This window comes from Peromyscus maniculatus, chromosome 10 (assembly GCF_049852395.1).
Source record: "Peromyscus maniculatus bairdii isolate BWxNUB_F1_BW_parent chromosome 10, HU_Pman_BW_mat_3.1, whole genome shotgun sequence".
NCBI classification, from domain to species: Eukaryota; Metazoa; Chordata; class Mammalia; order Rodentia; family Cricetidae; genus Peromyscus; species Peromyscus maniculatus.
The window spans coordinates 21,778,796-21,784,795 of NC_134861.1; positions in this window are offsets into that span (position 1 = coordinate 21,778,796).

Genomic DNA, 6,000 nt, shown 5'->3' on the forward strand with positions numbered 1-6,000 from the left:
TTCACAGTCCGCTGCAGGTCGGCACCACCCTTCCCTCCACCTGACCCAGTCCGTTCACCCTCACACCCTGTGCCTGCACTGGCTGGACTCCAGGCAGGGCATGTTAGAAGTTGGAAGTGTGATATGCTCTCGACGACAGCACATATTTCCCGGCATCTGCACTAAATTCAAACCATTCTTCACAGCACTATTAGACACGACCAAAGGCACTTGTAGCCAGTAGGTGTCCTTTGATTGTATTTTTAGAAATAGCCCATGAATAAAATAGAGTTGGATTGCCCAAAGAAAGCCAGTAACTGCATCTGACAGTTGGAATATCTGCAGAATTCCAACGTGTCACTTGGAGATTCATTCCGGCAATGTCACTGGAAGTAATGTGTTCTATTCTGATTCCCAACTTCCGATAACCCAGGAGTTGATTCAAGTGTTGAAAGATACAAGAAAGCAACCCCAAAGCCTAGTGCCATTGAGAGAACAAGCGCTAGACGTGTGTGCATACACAAGCCCAGGCATGCAAATGTGTCCAGTGCCATTGGAGACCAGGAAAAACCACAGGAAGAAAAACCAGCTTCACGGTCTCATGCTGGATCTCCTCTGCCTACATCAGAGCCTTTACCAAGAACTCCAAGTCCCCCTCCCGCTGTCTCCGTCAGTATTTAATTAATGTTCACTCACATTCCCACAACTCCTATTCCTCAAGTTCCATCAAGCCCCGCCCCCAGAGAATCAGAAACAGATTTGCACTCTCAGAAGCTGGCACTCTGGCCGCATTTAGTGGGAAGCGGCACTGGCAGTAATTGGAGTTTCATATCAAGGTAAATAAATGGCGAGATCATGAGAACACACTCCAGCGGGCCCTGTGCATCCTGGAACCGCTAACATCAGAGAAGCAAGTTTAGCATCAGGCCTCGGTGGAGTTGCGTTTGCTGTAAACAAACAACGTGAAGAAAGCCTCGCCTTTGTCATGTGTGACTCCCACTGAAGAGAAAATGAATATTCTGTTTCATATATTTGTTACCAGAAGCTGTGGCTTCATTTATTTAGCAGGAAGCTTTCGCCTCCTCGGCACGCAGACCCACATCACGTGGCCAGCTTCTGGGCCTGCAACCTCTCCCAGCAGCAGCTTCTCATGCAAATTGTCCAACCGATTAAATGTGCTGGGGTATTAGCTTCCAAGTGAGTCCCTTTAAGGGCGGCTTGTCTTTCCCTTTTATCCACATGGAAGGGCGTGCTCGCCTCCTAGGACTAGTGAGCTTTCTCTGGGACAAGTTTTCTCAGCCTCGTCACCATCGGCACTTGTTGCTGGCTGGTGGACTGCGTTGTGGGATGGCGGTAGGCACAAGGACAACTCTACGGACATTAAATGATGCCTGTGGCCTAGCCTGGGACCGATAGTCATGTCTCACTACATGGTCAAAGTTAATTCGGGTTCGCAGGTGGAATTAAGATTGCTAACCAACTGACCTTGAAACAGAGAGATTCTCTAGGAGGACCTGGGTGGCCCAGGGACATCCTAGGGCCCTGAGAAGTGAAGACGAAAGAGGTGAGATGCTGGGAAAGACAGCAGCATTTCCAAATTGATCCACCGCCTCTGGCGTTGAATGAGGGCAAGGGACCACAAGCCAAGGAACATAGGCAACTTATTGAGGCTGGAAAGGCCTAAAGAATGGATTCTGTGGTAGAGCTCCAAAAGAAGGCAGCCTGATGACATGCTGGATTTAGACATCCTCTGAGCTGCATGTGCAGTCTGACCAAATGAATAGAAGTAAATCTGTATTGTTATAAACATGGCAATTTCTCATGGCGCTAACTGTTATAGCAGCTTTGTATTAAAAGGGAGTGTGGGGCTATCTCACATGCTGAGCTGCATCCATCCTCACAAGTTTAGCTACATCCATCCCTGTAAGAGATTCCAGAAGGATTTCCCCCCAGTGGGAATCAATCAAAAATGCCTCCCAATGCCTGGTGGTGGTGGTGGTGGTGGTGGTGGTGGTGGTGGTGGTGGCGGCGGCGGCGGCGGCAGCAGCACACACCTTTAATCCCAGCACTTGGGAGGCAGAGGCAGGCGAATCTCTGTGAGTTCAAGGCCAGTCTGGTCTACAAAGTGAGTTCCAGGACAACCAAAGCTACATAGTAAGACCTAGTCTCAAAAATGGGGGGGGGGGGGCTCCAGACATTGCCACATGTCTCTCTCTGGTTGGCAAACTCACCTGAACTTGACCACCGCCCTCAGGCTATTTTCATAATCATAGTCTATCAGAAGAGATGGCTCAGAGGTTAAGAGCACTGCTTGTTCTTCCAAAGGTCTTGAGTTCAATTCCCAGCAACCACATGGTGCCTCACAACCATCTATAATCAGATCTGGTGCCCTCTTCTGGCCTGCAGGGATATGTGCAGACAGAACACTGTATCTGTAAGAAATAAATAAATAAATCTTTAAAAAAAAAAAAAAAAAAAGAATTCTACCACTGGTAGGCCAAGTAGTTTCAATACCCCAATGTTGTGCCTCCCAAAGAATTTGTTCTGAAGAAAAGAAAGAAAGAAAAAAATCTCCACACCAAATGTGGTGGTGTACCTGTAACACCAGCCCTCAAAAAGGCTGAGGCAGGAGGATCTCAAGTTCGAAACTAGATCAGGCTACATATGGTGAGACCCTACCTCAAAAGGAAATCCTCACTGGCATTAGAAGAAAGCGAGCTCACTCTGCAGAAGGCAGGTGAGAAGGTATGAAAGATATAGGCTAAGACCAGACCAGTGCAGGGTTAGCCCACCCCGGGGGAGGGGGAAGGGGGGACCAGACCAGTGCAGGGTTAGCCCACCCCAGGGGATGGGGGAAGGGGAACCAGACCAGTGCAGGGTTAGCCCACCCCGGGGGAGGGGAAAGGGGGGACCAGACCAGTGCAGGGTTAGCCCACCCCGGGGGAGGGGGAAGGGGGGACCAGACCAGTGCAGGGTTAGCCCACCCTGGGGGATGGGGGAGGAGGGAGCAGACTAGTGCAGAGTTAGCCCACCCCGGGGGAGGAGGGAGGGGGGACCAGACCAGTGCAGGGTTAGCCCACCCCGGGGGGGGGGGGGGGGGGGGGGAGGGAGAGGAGGGAGCAGACCAGTGCAGGGTTAGCCCACCCCGGGGGTGGGGAAGGGGGACCAGACCAGTGCAGGGTTAGCCCACCCAGGGGATGGGGAAGGGGGGACCAGACCAGTGCAGGGTTAGCCCACCCAGGGGATGGGGAAGGGGGGACCAGACCTGTGCAGGGTTAACCCACCCCGGGGTGGGGGACGGAGGGCAGACCGGTGCAGGGTTAGCCCACCCCGGGGGTGGGGGAGGAGGGAGCAGACCAGTGCAGGGTTAGCCCACCCCGGGGCTGGGGGGTGCGTAGTAATAACAGCGCTGCTAAGGGGTTGACAGAACTTACGTAGCCTCCAAAACTATTAGCGGCTGCGTTGTGACCCCCGCCCCCCAGGCATGCTGGGACATTCTTCCCACAGCCTGCAGGTTTCTGTCGCCTGCACATCAGAGGTGGAGAAACAACAGAATTGATGGAGAACGGAGAAGCCATTGTTGGTGTTGGGAAGGCTTGAAGGGTCTTAAAGGTGATGGAGAGTGATAAGGAGGGCACACACATGTCAGAAACCTGCTCTTGGCCTGTCCAGTCCTAAGACCAATGAAGCCAGGGCTCACATCGTTACTGAGACTGGTCTTTTACTGTATTTTGGCAGTGCTGGGGACAGAATCCCGTGGCAAGTGCTCTACACCAAGCTACATTCATGGCCCCCACACTGCTTCACACGCATATGTGGGCAAATGTTGGGGGTGGGGGGAGCCTGCGAGCATCTGTGCAATTGAGTGTGGAGGTCAGAGGTCACCTTTGGGTGCCATTCCTTAGGTACTACCCACCTTGTTTTTTGAGGCAGGATCTCTCAGTGGCCTGAAGGTCACCAAGTAGACCAGTCTGCCTGGTCAGCAAACTCCAGGGCCGCCTGTCTCTGTCTCTGCTGGAATCACAAAACGGGGACCTCTGAATCTGGCTTTTGCACATGAATTGTAGGAATCGAACTTAGGTCTTCATGCTGGTGAAGTGCTTTGGCTGTGCTTTACCCACTGAACCATTGTCCCTCTGCTGGCTGGTCCTATGTCCACTTGACAGAAGCTGGAGTGATCTGAAGGAGGGAATAGCAATTGAGAAATTGCCTCCATAAGATCCAGCTGTAGGGCATTTTCTTAATTAGTGATTGATGGGGGAGGGCCCAGGCCATTGTGGGTGGTGCCATCCCTGGGCTGGTGGTCCTGGGTTCCATAAGAAAGCATGCTGAGCCGGGCGTTGGTGGCGCACGCCTTTAATCCCAGCACTCGGGAGGCAGAGCCAGGCGGATCTCTGTGAGTTCGAGGCCAGCCTGGGCTACCAAGTGAGCTCCAGGAAAGGCGCAAAGCTACACAGAGAAACCCTGTCTCGAAAAACCAAAAAAAAAAAAAAAAAAAAAAAAAGAAAGCATGCTGAGCAAGCCGTGAGGAGCAAGCCAGTAAGCAGCATCCCTCCATGGCCTCTGCATCAGCTCCCGCCTCCAAGTTCCTGCCCTGTTTGAATTTCTGTCCTGACTTCCTTCGATGATGAACAGTGACATGGAAGTGTAAGCCAAATAAACCTTGTTCCTCCCCAACTTGCTTTTTGGTCATGGTGTTTCATTGCAGCAATAGAAACCCCAACTAAGACATCCCTAGTCTGCTTCACACCACTTCTGATGGACACACACCCACATACACCAGAAACAGGGCATAGAGAGGTCTTGGAAAACGTTTTCGAATAGGAGTTGACCATGAAAAGTGACAATGGTTCCTAAAGGCTGGGCTGTCCCCTTATCCCAGCCCCTGGTTCTGTTTCCCGTGCGTCAGCCCTAGGAGCTTTGAACAGTGTTGCTGGGTGTGCAGTCAAGATGTCTGGAGGAAATGCCCTCTGTTCTGACACTGACCACTGCTGATCCCCTAGCCTACAGGCTTCTTTGATTTCCATTGTCCTTTTCTCACTGTAGACAATGGTTTGCTGGGACTCGGTTGCAGCCCACCTACTCCAGGAGCTTCCAATGACCCAGCGGCGGCGTTCGCTATCCCTAGGCAACCACCTCTTGGGGCCAAGCTGATGGGGCTGCTACGATTCCTGTTCCCCATACTTGTGACACAGGGTCCATCTCTCTAGAAAAAGGCCCCCATTAAAGCACAGTTCACCGCATGAACCGCAAATCCCAGACCTGCTCGGTGTCGCTTGGTAGGTTCAAGGGTTTAAGAGTGTTTCTTTTATTCATGGAAGATTCAGGAAGGAGCTGCAAAGGCAGGGAGAGGAAGCAACTGCCAGATAGACAGCCATCCTCCCAGTAATGGGCAGTACGCAGGCATCCATAAAGGGCCATTCCATTCCCACGGATTCTTCTCCAGGCCTGCATGTCTGGCTCATTCTGCTATCATATTAAGCACGAGAAATCAATGCCAGGCCCTTTGCCGAGTCCAGTGTCAGGGATATTTCCTGCTATTTACCTGAGTTTCCTTTTCCTTAGCCTCCCCCACCCCCTTTGTCCTTCAAGAGGTAATTAGCCTCAGGGAAAGAGGACAGAAATGGAACAGTGCATCAGGAAAAGCATTTGGATAATGCTTTATTGATGTCATGTTTAACAACACCGCCCCGCCCCCGAAAAACCGAAGAGTAGTTATTTAAATTGGTATGTGATGGAGCCGTTTTATTATCTTACACCGAGCTGAACAAACGGGAGCCAATCCGCTTCTATCACCCAGCTGGTAATTAAACAGAATCAAATGCCCCTCAGCCGCTGCAGGGGTGGCGGGCCCCACCGGAAACCCCTGTCGAGGGCTGGAAAGCCGGTCTGCCTCCAAGCTCGGTGCTGCTCCATCAAGATGAGGTGTCCTCGGCAGCAGGGAATTCTGCCTTCAGTGTCAGAGTGGCAGGGAGGAGATCCCAGGCAGGAGGCACACAGCCTCCATCAGAAGCGGAGAGG